Here is a 13,124-nt window from a genome sequence, read left to right as displayed (position 1 = left end):
ACGTTACATAACTTCTATTCATATTCTTGTTAAATGTGTTCTGGAAATGGTTTAAAACGTTTTATTTTTTCTTTTCAATAGTAAAAACATTGTATTCATATGAAATTCAATAATAGTATTAATACCCAATGAGCTGTACAATTTTAACATATTGCATATAAAAATGACAGATTTTATATGTATAAAAAAATGTAGAGTATTTCTGTTTTAATAATTTGATGAAAATCACAGAATACGTATCAAATTTCTATTATTCAAATAATTTGTCTGAAATAAATGTCACATTTTTTAGAATGTTTATGTGAGGGGCTAGCCGGGGATATTACTCGCTACCACTTAATCGGCAGTTAGTCTGCGGGAATAACCCTCAGTTGTCGAACGGATAGCGTTAATGAGTGAAAAATGCGGAGAGAGATGATCTCGTAATCACCATTCTCTTACGTCAGGCTTTAGTAATTAAAATAAGCGCCCTATCTCGCGTTTACTTCTATTTATAAATATTACTTTTATGTCTGAGTGAAGAATAAATTTCAGACTGTACTAATCGCTTGTTATCTATACATTGGACAATTTGAAAGGTGGTAGGTAAATATATTCTTATCTTAGAAAAGTAATAACAATCCACATTTTGAGCTTTCAGCATAGGAAGAGTGATATTAGAAGAAAAATGAAATTCATTTTAATTCTGTTATTAATTAATTTCATTTTTTGTGAAGAATTGTACAGGGTGACAATAATTAACCAGTACAAGTTTTTTGTATCGTAAATTTATTAAAGAAATGAAAATTATCAAAACAACAGCATATAACAGTGACAGTACTTTACGTATTAATCAGATATTCAGCCAGTTTCAAAGTGGACTCCTTTTGCTTTGATGCAGAGCCCCAAACGCGTTTTGAAATTCTCAGCGATGGGCCGCACTCTTCTGGAGACAGTTTGTCTCACTCCCAGCTCAAGGATTGCTTCAGCGACTCCAAACTTTCATGGCGCTTAGAACAGGCCCTGGCCTCCAAAATGGACCACACACTGTAGTCCATTGGGTTCAGATTCGGCGAGTACGGTGGCCATTCCGCAGACGAGATGAAATCGGGAAAATGAGCCTTGCACACTCCTGAGTCTTCTTCTCCCTGTGTGTCGGCGCCGAGTCCTGCTGAAACGTCCATTTCGCACTGACAAAATGCTGCTGAGCCCACAGAAGTACCACAGCCTCGAGAATGTCATGGTGGTACACATCTTGATTGATTTTGGCCCCTTGATCGACGAAAACAAGGGGTGTCTTGCCGCTCGCACAAATTCCGCCCCAAACCATGACTGACATTGGATTTTGTGATGTTCGATGACGGCTGAGCTTCCAGGAGCCCCCGCGAACCAGTTCCTGTCGTTTTGATGGTTGTACGGAGAAAAGCTTCTCGTCTGTGAAGAGAATGCACTCCCATTGTCGACCTGCGGCCCGACGCTTGAGTTAACGGGATCTTTGGAGTCTCACGCACTTGTTTTCATCGGTGAGGAGCTGAACCTTTTGGAACTTGTAGGGCTTGAGTACGAGTTCCTTTTCCGCCATTAACCGCACCGATTCGCGATTGATTCTGATCTCACGAGCAATTTTTCTCATGGAGACCTTCGCATGTCAGTCAACTCGCTCTGTGATGATCTCGCGGTTCCTAGACGTGTTGACAGTGCGCTTTCTTCCACGTCCGGGACGGTCACCATTGTGGCCAAGCTCCTTGAATCGCCGAACTGCATCTGAGACTGTCATTTTTGGAACACCGAGCAGACGAACAATTTCACATTGATGCTTTTCTTGCCGGAATAGCTCCAAAATTGCACAACATTTGTTCGAAACCATTAAAAAAATAAAGAACTAACCCTTATTACATCGAAAGTACATCTACACGGGCAGGAAATCATGGAGAATTAAACAATAGTATGTAAATTGGTGACAGTAAAAAAGTTCAGGTGCAGCATTGCTACAAACTTTGTACGGGTTAATTATTGTCACCCTGTATAAATGTGAAAATCACTTAGTTGTTTACAGAGATTGGTATGATACAGATGAATTTAAAAATCATATAAAACCAGTTGACAGATGGAAAATTGAAACTTTGTTTGGAGATTTCTCATTTTCCAGACCTTCCAGAGTATATTTTCGAAAATATCAAGGTGAACAGAATGGAATTTTCTAACGTGATTTTGCCATTTCTCGGTCCTTCTTTGAGCAAAACGTCTCTTTTTAGAGGTTTAGAACTCAGCTTAGAGGAATTCGTAATGAAAAACGTTTCGTACTTATATAATTGGAATTGGTCTTGATCTTTACTCTCGGATCTTCATCACCTAACAAAACTGGCAGTGACAAAAAGCAAAGTTTTGCGTATCAATAAGAACTTTTTCAAAAATTCTTTATAAATTTTATATAAAATTATTTTTAAGATGTATTAAATAATTATATTTTAAATCAAATTTTTAATTGAAGTAACCGTCATTATATAAGTATTTTTGTAGTATGAATTGATAAAAACAATTACTGTTTATTCATAGAATTATGTAAAGTATATTATGTATAATTCATAAACCTTCTCTACGCAATAACTACTATTAAGAGGCTTAAAACGGAATAAACTGCAATCTTGACCTATATAAGTAAGCCGGCAACATTGTTGCTAGACTTTTCTGGCATTCTTTGTTTTCATCAATGATCATTTTTACCATTACCTTTACGTCTTTAGATTGGTTCCGGAAATAAAAAGGGAGTAGGGCCACATCTCCAAACCAATGGTCCAATTTGCCTGAAAATTTCTAGAGACATTTTCCCTAATACACAAACCTTTCTGTAAAATTTCAGGAACTTTTGACAAAAGGCATAGAGGTTATTAAGGTTGAAAGTGGGTGAACAAAATCTTGTCTCCAACACGCACACCAACATATTAAGACAAGGAAAAAACACCCCAATTTTTTTGCATTTCTCGACGTTTCAAAGTGCCCCGAGTCCGAGGATGTAAATTCAATCCGACTGTGGGGCAGATTTTTTAAAGGTGAAACTAATTGCCGCTGCAGGGAGCCTACTTTTAATGGAGAAGATAAAAGACATTGAGTCTACGTCGTAGTTCATGCCTGCTATTGATGTGAAGTTTTGAATCTCTTCTGAAATTTTACTGAAATTGAACTTGGCTTAATTTGTTTAATTTGTCACAAGAATAGGATTTGGAGGAGTTCTCAGTTTTTATGATATTTTATGCAAGTATCTTTAACATTTAATAAACTTAAATAATATTAATTTACAGTATGAACCGGCATTATCTTGTTAAATTTTATATGGACGCATATATTGAATACAACCTGACATTAAAAATGTAAAACGTACTGTACAGTACATCAAGTATAATTGTCCTTATTTTAAAATATATCGTGTTTAATAAAAAGTCTTTTTTGATTTATTTATGGCGTCACTTATGCAAAAATCTTAGCATAAAAATATCAATAGTTAAACCAGTGAAAAGTAAGTTAAAATAAGTTAATAATAGCGAGATTGAAGCCGAAGTTTTAAACGCGAAAACGCCTAGAAGTTTGACAATGGCGTTTGGAATGTCGAACATGATTCCACTGACTTTCCAAATGCCATTGTGAAACTCCTAGGCTTACAGGAAAGCGGCGCTGAACGTCCGACGTACACGTTTTCGCGTTGAAAACTTCGGCCTCAACCTTGCTATTAATTCAAGAAGCCATACACTCATGAGGACTGTTTTATTCCAATCATGTTGTTAATGTAAAGTTTAGTATTGATATTAATTACATTTTAAAAATTTAAAATAATTCTAGAATTTTAAAAAAATATATTTAAAAAGATAAATAAAACCATTAAAAATTTAATTTTTAAAATATATTTCCTTGAAAGTGTTTATCACGTTAGGTGTCGCCATATTCACTGAGTATTGCAACCCATATCGCAATATTGGAACATCTCGTTCAGTTATAAAGCAAAAATTGTAATTGTTTTATATCTCATAATTTTTTATATATATTAATATATAAGGGCATTAAATAATGTGTACAATACGTTAATTTTTAATTATAAAGTTATTTACTTTCATGATTAATTATAGATAATGGCGGAGATGAACGAAGAGGAAGAAAGAGTAAATGTTACATTTAATAAATTATTCTCTAATTTATTGCAGAAAAGTGTAATAAAATTTTATTGGTTTTAAATTCCAGAACAGTTTTGCTTTGCTTTTGCAGAATTATGATAAGGATCAGATCATAAGTAAAATGGATGAATTGTCCAAAGAGTTGAAGTATATTAATGAGAATCTTATGAAATATAGAGGTAATTTATTCATAATTTTAATTGGGGATACTATAGATTACCACCTATGGAATTTCGTGTGTTTGGGTATATATCTGAAGCATTGTCCTGTTGGAAATGGCTCTTGGGAAACTTGCAGTGAAAGGCAACACGTGTGGCTGCAGGATGTCACTAACATACCACTAGGCTGTCATGATTTTTGGATTACTACTAGAGGTGACCGGTTGTTGTATGTGATAGCACCCCAGACCATCACACCGGCTGTGGAGACGGTGTGCCGCTCGAAAGCGTAGGCAGGATAGAGGAACCTGCAGACGAACATGGCCGTCGTCAGTGCCCAAACTGAATCTGGATTCGTTGATGTAGACGACCCGGTTCCATCCCGTTGTAGTCCAATCCCGTCAAGGAGCGACACTGTTCCAAACGGAGACGACGGTGGGCGGTGTCAATGGCAGCACACATAAGGGCCGCTGCGATACCAAAAGTTTTTCATCCAGGCATCTCGAAATGGTACGGACAGACATATGGGTCTGTAATGATGGCGCCACCTGTGTCTGGATGGCGGACAACAATACAGTCGGCTGTGTGCGTGCTTGTCAGGGGACCAGCGGTCCTCTCAGGCTAGTGGTCTCCCGAAGGCGTCTTGAGCCTGGGCGTCATGTGTGCTAGCTCTCTCGTCCACTGGTCCTAACACCTCCTCAAAGTGTTGGCAGAACGGCTATAGCTGGCAGGCTATTCGGCGAGATGACCATCCGGCTTCTTTCAACTTGATGATCCTCTCAAACTCAGTTAGTTGTTCATGTGACTTTCAAAGACATCTAGTGATACAGCGTTTCTCTGCAACAGGTAAACTACAGACAGGATGCCTTTGCGTGCTTTTTTCATAGGCAAGGGAGACTCATTTTAACTCCTTCTGCTGACATTACACCATGAGCCATCACGGCGTAATGCCATCTGCTAGCATTACGCCGTGATGGCTCACAGTGGCGTAGCGAGGGGGTGCAGGGGGCATGCGCCCAAATGGTCTCCAAGACAAACTATATGTGTTTCTGGAAGAGGGAGGGGGCGCCAATAAAGTGCCGTGCCCCGGGCGCCAGTTACATTCGCTACGCCACTGATGGCTCATTGCATAACTCTAATCATTTCCATATCAATTTGAGACTTATCTGCATGCCAAGTTTCGTAGCGATAGAACTCCTTGGTGTGCTAATTTTTATGGCGATGAGTGTATACCTATAATACATTACATATAATAAACAATGAATATGAAATGAAGATTTTTTCCTAAAGAGGAATACTTAATAAATTTTCTTACTTTCTCTATTCCAATATATTCTTCTGGTTTTACGTTAAATTTCGCAAATAAAAAATTCAATGCTCATTCTTAAAATAACTTTTTCCCTCCATTTTTTTGACTCTCATCCTAGATACCAAGTGGGACTTTCTAATCATACCCATAATAGGTATGATTGGAAAAACGCTTTTTGGTCATGCAGGATCGCCCGGGTGATAAAGGACGGTGCTGACTTATATAAAGCAGATTGCCATGAAAAATTTTTGGATACCTGGATTAAACTCGGGTTTAGCCAGAACAGCTTCAGCCATTAGGCTATCAAAGGCAATGTTCTCCTAATGTCTCTACGTTTAATCGTGTAATACGTGACAAAATTAGCATTGGGACAATTTTTATTTCGAAGAATCTTCTCGAAAATTCGGGATAATCATTTTGTTTTCCGTATTATGAAAATGTTCCATCGTTATTTACGATCACGGATATATCCTGCATATATTTTAGTACATTTTTTGTGATAAATGTATTAACCCCCTCGGTTCTCACATTAAGATTTTTAATTAGATGCCATTAAACTATTAAAAGAAGTTGACTGATAAAAATTACGACGACAATGTGAAAATTTAGTTTACATTTCTAATTACTAAACTATTTTTATAAACAGAATTTCGACATTAAAACGCGTTATACAGTACAGTACATGCCATTTATTACTTGTATTATCTACGCTATTGTTTTTCAGTAAGATAAATTACTTTTATGCAATAAATTAATATATTTATAATATATAAATTAAGAACATAGTAAACATTACAGCTAGGATGAAAATCTATTTTATTTAATATGTCTTTAGAAAAATTAAATCTAATATGAAGATAATATAATTTACGAATAAATTTTGTAAAAAATGCATTAAAATCTATGTATTTTCAGTCGAATGTGCGTTGTTAAATGTGGAATTAGCAACAAAGATAGATCCACCCATACTCAAAGAAAAGATAACTCTGGCTCATAAAATGTTTAAAGGTTTAGAAGAACTTATTAATCAAGAACATGAAAAAGCTGTAAAATGAAGTAAATACATATTTATGTGCAAGTTTCTTCATTTAAAATATTATAAATGATTATTAATATTTACATGTATTTATATTACTTTATATAATTTTAATATCATTCTTTAAAAAATCGATGTCTAAGTAAGAAATTCCAGATTTCAATTTTATTGTGTTATCTATGTATTGGCCACGATAACCTGAGTAAATAAATTCTTATCGTAAAAAACTGATGACAATCCGGATTTTGAGCTTTCACGACAGAGAAAGTGACATTGCAATGAGAAACATGAAACTAATTTTAATTCTGTTTTTAATTAATTTGGTTCGTTGTAAAGTTGAAAAGTGTAGTTTTTGTGAAGGAATTCACTGCAAATGCCATATAAATTCAATTACTTGTAGCGATTGGAGGGATATGGATGAAATTGAAGAACATATAACGTCTTCAGATAATTCAGCGTGTGAATATGCCATTTTTAATTTAAGGGCATCCCATCTTCCAGCACTTCCAGGGCTTATTTTCAAGAATACCAGATTCCAGAAAATCTTTTTTTCTGACGTGAGTTTACGTTTTCTCGGCCATCCTTTAAGCAACGAGTCACCCTTTTCAGGTTTAGAACGTAGTTTTGAAGAATTCAAAATGGAAAATGTATTATATTTATATAATTTGGATTGGGCTTTGCTCTCGAATTTTAGTTATCTAACCGTATTGACAGTGACAAAAAGCAAAGTTTTGCGTATCAATAAGAGCTTCTCTTCGATTTCTAACGGTTTAAGAAAGATCGAAATGAGGGAATGCCAAATTAAACGTATAGATGATGGATCGTTTAAATCTTTCAACAGACTGGAGCTGTTGTATCTGGACAAAAATCAATTGACATCATTTAAAAGATCTCATTTACCTGATCCAGCCGGACATCTGGTTTTAATAGATATCAGGAACTTTTTGAATTATTTAGCCTATAAAATTAAAAACTTAATTTAAATCAATTAATGACGTTATCTTTCAGGTTATCTTTTTTAAAAATGCATTTAATTGGTTTACTCATTGAAATTTTCTCTGTTTATTAACCCCTTAGAATGCAATTGTGACTTACTACCTCTGTGCAGAATAGATTTTAGAAATGTACTTTGCAATTATTCAAAATTACGGCAATTCGTGAATATTTGTACTAATGAGTATAAGAAGGAATTTAATTGCACGTAATATTTCTTATGTATTATCTACAGGAAAGGTGCTTTTTATAAATCTTTGCCTTCAAAATATGACAAAATATCATACTGTTATAGTGAGGACTCAGTTAAAATAAATTTAAACTTGTGATTTGAACTTGTGAATTTTGCATGGACACTTGAAAATGTACGGTACATGTAATAAAATAATACACCAAATACAATTTCTTTGATTCTGAAATATATTGCTATATTAGAAATAACAATCTTGGCGTGAAAGTGATGAAACCAGAATTTCGTGCCAAGTAGATGTAAAAGTTAAATATTTTGAATTAGTTAAAATACTCAAATCGATCATCACCATGATAAATGCCAAATTAAGAAAACGTCTGATCCTACTAAAACTTGTAATCCAAGCCAGCACACCATTATTGAAGATTGGATTGATGGAATAGTCATCTTTTGGCAGCTCACTTCGGTGATCTGTCAAAATCACCGAAGTGAGCTGCCAAAGGATGCCTAGACACATCCATGACACCACCACATGTCTCACTCAACTGGCGATGAATTTCAATCAGTGTCACACCACTCAAATGGAGAAAACAAATAATTACACGCTGTTCTTGTAATGAAAACGTCGCCATTTTAAGTATCAAAAACGGTCCTCACTCTCGCTGCTACCGCTAGAGTTCCGTGTACCTTACAGTGCTGACGTCTCTGTCATGCATTCACAACGAGTGCACGACGCATATTTTAAAACAAACCACATGTTTCTATCTGTTTCCAGTCTTGAGAAAAAAATCGGAGGTGTTATAACTTGAATGGTATTAAATTTCATAAATTATAAATTGTATAGATTGTAAAAAAAAAATACTCTCTCAAAATTGAAAGCAACAAAAAGCAAATAATTTTATATGAATTTTTTGCTGGTAAGAAAATTTGTACTGCCAGGGCCGGATTTACATAAGGGCATTTGGGGCCTGTGCCCAAGGCCCCCACAAAACTAAAAAAAAAATTATGTTTAAACATAATTTTTTTCTATTACCGCGACACCTAGCGTGGCCTAATCATGAGGACTACAGGCAGAGAAAACCAAACCCGGGAAAAACCTATGAAACATCGGAAAATTTCGGATAAAAATTTCACATAGGTAATTTTCAATTACAATAAAATATATGTATGTTTACAATAACCTTATTTTTAAATGAAATTTACAACTTTCTAGTTGAAATCTAATTGAAAGTACAGTATTTTGTGTAAATTTTCTAAATTATGAAATTTGCCTACTCTTAAAGAGGGCCCCCACCGTATTTGTGCCCAGGGTCCCCTGATTGTTAAATCTGGCACTGTGTACTACCGTGATAAAAAATTATTGGTAATAGTTCATTTAAATTGTGCATGTGCATGAGGGTGCTTTTGTCATCTCATACGACAAAAGCACCCTCTTGTATATGCACAATTTGTTGTCTTTTTTGTCAACTCATATGACTTCTATTGACATCATCTAGCAGCACTCTGATGTCATCATCTGTTTTTGTTTGCAAATAAATGCTTGTTTTGCATATAAAGAATTTTTTGCCAGCAATTTTTCAAAATGTTGAATGTAATTGACAAAAGAACATGCAGTAAATTCTGTTTTTGCAATGGAATTACTGCTAAAAAAGACATTGGAAATGTTGCAAAATGCTTACGATGATAGTCTATTAAAAACAAGAGTTTTCAAGTAGTACAAGATGTTCAAGAAAGGCAGAGAAATGTTCGAAGATAAACAACGTGTCACTCGAGTGAGAGATTTGATGCTCAGTGACTGTTGTTTAACAAAATTAGGAACATTATTTAACATGTTCTACTATCATTCAGATCTTGTCAAGCAATTTTAAAAGATTATATGGGCTTGCAGCATGTTGCTTCTTAAGTCATTCCAAAGACATTAAATTTAAAAAAAGAATGTGTTCAAGTGGATGATGAAATGCTTTCTGAAGGCAAATCATTCTTAAAATGCGTCATTACAGGTGTTGAAACCTGGATCTATGCTTTTGACATTAAAACAGCTCAACAATCAAGTGAATTGCACTCAAAACATGAAGCAAGACCAAAATTATGTCAGTCAAAAATCAAGATTATGTTGACTGTATTCTTCGATTGTCATGGTGCTGTGCAACATGACAATCGAAGATTCCGACTAGTCAAACTGTCAACAAAGAATATTATTTAACTATTTTGCATTGTTTGTGTAAAACAATTTTATTAATGGTGAGAAAACTCATGGAATTTGCATCATAATGCACTTGCATTGATAGTGCACCAGGTGCATTATCGTGTCGTGATAGATTTTTGGTCATAAAGTTTAACAGCTCTGTCCGTATTCACTTGATATGGCACAGTGATTTCCCCTCCCGCTTCTTTGCCTAAAATTTCTGCTTCTTGGTCACCATTTTGAGTTGATTGGTGCCATAAAACTAAATTTGCTGCAAGTTCCGAAGAAGTTTTAACTTTAAAGGATGTTTTGAAGATTGGAAGACATGTTGGCATAAGTACTTTCCAGTGACAAAAGATTACTTTAAAGCGGAAGAAATAAATTTTAATGAATAAATTTAAATATTGTTTTTTATTGAATCCTTTCCAATACTTTTCGACACTGGCATATAAATTATATAGTTCAAAGAGAAGTAATTTTTTAGGGTTCCATATTACAAATAACAGAATATGATCATTAAAGAATACTGAACTCTTTGTCCGTTCGCTTTTGCAAAGGTCTTAAGCGCTGGCATAAGAATAACGAATACAAGTGGAATGCCGTATGTTATGTTGAAACCCGAATGAAAGCGGGAATCGCGCTGAAAATCTGATATCATAAAAACTCTTCATTCTTCTGACTGTCGCTGGACAGAATTTTGCGCGAAAATGACAGAATAAATACTACCGAAGAGCATATGTTCGAAAAACCTTTCCCCGACGTTTTTCTGATCCCAATAGTGAACCGAGTTGGCTTTTACGCTAATAGACACAGCCTGTCCATCCGCACTGTACGGAAATCACGTTTCGTTACGTTTTTGATTCTACATTTAAAATCGTTTCAGTGGTATCGATTAATTTGCTTTTAATCGATCGAAACGGAAAGAATCGAGAAAGAATTAACGGTATGCTCAGGACTGCATGAAACAGTCAAATATTATGCATTTTTCGTTCGTTTGTAAGAGCCGTACCTCCGTGGGTACGGCTCTTACAAACGAACGAATCGGGTTGGAATATCGTGAAATTTGAAATATTTCAGACACCTCACTTCCGCACGAAGATTTTAATACTCGCTGCAAGTTCTCGTGGGAACGTCAACGATTTTAGTCGCGAGTTGGTTTAGTTAATTCGATAACGATGAGATTATACTCTCACATCACCCACTTTAGCGAAATGTATCGTCTCTGCTGAAATTGAATTACGGCCTCCTCCAAACCATTAAATTATAATTATAAACAACGACATTATCTGTTAAATTTCCAGCTGTGCAATATCATTCGAATCAATACCGAAACTCAATTAACGATCACACAGTTACATGACAGGGAAACGCGAAACTCGGACAAGTGCATAATGTATAATTGAAAAGCACGCTATGCGAAAAGCTTGTAACTGAAATTCGTTTCAATTGAAGACAGAGAAAGCAAGTAAAGTGTAGCTAGTACGTGAGCCGGTGGCGCAATGGTAGCGCGTCTGACTCCAGATCAGAAGGTTGCGTGTTCGAATCACGTCCGGCTCATCGTCGTCCATGCTTTCGTTTCTTTCTTTTTTCTTACTCTGACGGTGCGAGTATATTAAATAATTCAAAGTTCTGTTATTCAAGTGATTACGAAGTGAATTGTTCGACGATGGCGTTGGCTGCGAGCGATCGCCGATTATTGAGTTTTTAGCCAATTACCGAAATTTATCAACTGTACGTAAAGTTGTACGTGTCATCATAAATTGAAGAAAGCAAGCTTTCTAATATGCAATAAATCGCGTTGGTTTCGACATCGGCACTCTATTTATTTTATTTATTTATTTTTTCGGAAAGAAATGAAATTCTTTAAATGAAACCACTCTGACTATTTTGTTATTGTTAGATGTAATACGAATGGCGTGTTTCGTGGTTATATCATTGTTTCGGGTGTCAAATGCTACAGTATAATAATTCCTAAAAAATTTGACCTTCTGCGGCCTGCTTGCCGTTTAATCACGGCCAATCTTTTACCTACCTACTATTTGAACTGTATTAGCGTTTTCCATCGTTTCAAATATTACTTAACTATACCTTTAAATATGTGTTCTTTTATCTGAGTGCGATTAGCGTATAAATGAAAGTGCTCGTATATTCTACAAAGGATTGAATCGTGTTTACTTTTGTTTCACTTAATGATTATTTTCCCGTATTTTTGCCATTTGTAGAGAGCTCCCGAAAAACACCTACGGTCACAGTGGCTCTCTATATTTATCAATTTTCTATTTACGTTTAACAAGATTTTTGTTACCATGTAGGCCATAATAAATTCTTATTGCGACATTTTCGTCCGATAGAATTTTTCTCAGCTGGATTCCTCTACAGTATCTGTCGAAGCTTTCGTTCGTTTCGAATAGCCTTACTGCCGCCAAAAAATTTCGTTGACGGCAAACGCTTAACCTGCAAAGCGTAGCGTTCAGCTTTCGATGGACAACGGGATCGATTTTACAGTGAACGTAACACCAGAAATGACTTGAATAACATCGAACGCTAAAAGTTCGCCGCGTGAAATTACATCGTTTGCTGTGTAAGCGGAAATGAAACACCAACGTCTCAATGGGTCGACCGTATTATACAAGTAGCCTAAATCAATGGCCGGTTAGTATTACAAGTAGTAGTCCATCGCGGATTATTTTGACAGAAATCACGAGCAACTTAATGGCAGAAATATTATAGACGAAGTCGTTAAAGCCATATTTGTGTCTATTTCGAGAAACATTTCCAAGTTGGTTATTCTGATCGTTAACACGTCGAGTTAGAATGATCGATTTCTTGCGAATATAAAGGAAAAATGAAATATTTTTGCGACTACACAAAACATAAAGTTGTTAGAGTAGTGGATTATTTGCGTTTTTGAACTGAAATAAACTCTTTTATTTTTAGTTGAGCTAATCGTACGTGTAACAAGAATGTGTGAGTTCATCAGTGCTTGTGACCGTAAAAGTTGCATTGACGAAAACAAACAGCTCTTTATTATGGGTATAATTTTTATTTAGAAGTTCGTTTTAAAACGTCAATTGATCATCCAGCCGATGACGGACTGCGTCTCTGACTGCC

General features: G+C 35.4%; 1 protein-coding gene and 1 non-coding gene across 2 annotated transcripts in view; one reads left to right on the top strand and one right to left on the bottom strand.

Moving 5' to 3' along the window:
* The window catches only part of LOC136986136 (uncharacterized), an 88,230-nt gene that overhangs the window by 43,883 nt on the left and 31,223 nt on the right, over positions 1-13,124 (bottom strand). The window lies entirely within an intron of this gene.
* On the top strand, positions 11,499-11,570 carry TRNAW-CCA (transfer RNA tryptophan (anticodon CCA)). Its single transcript has one exon. It is a non-coding gene; the product is annotated as a tRNA-Trp (tRNA).

Source organism: Centruroides vittatus, unplaced genomic scaffold (genome assembly GCF_030686945.1).
Source record: "Centruroides vittatus isolate TY-2023 unplaced genomic scaffold, ASM3068694v2 scaffold_1014, whole genome shotgun sequence".
Taxonomy (NCBI): domain Eukaryota; kingdom Metazoa; phylum Arthropoda; class Arachnida; order Scorpiones; family Buthidae; genus Centruroides; species Centruroides vittatus.
Note: the sequence above shows the minus strand (reverse complement) of the source record. Positions and strands in the feature narration are given on the sequence as shown.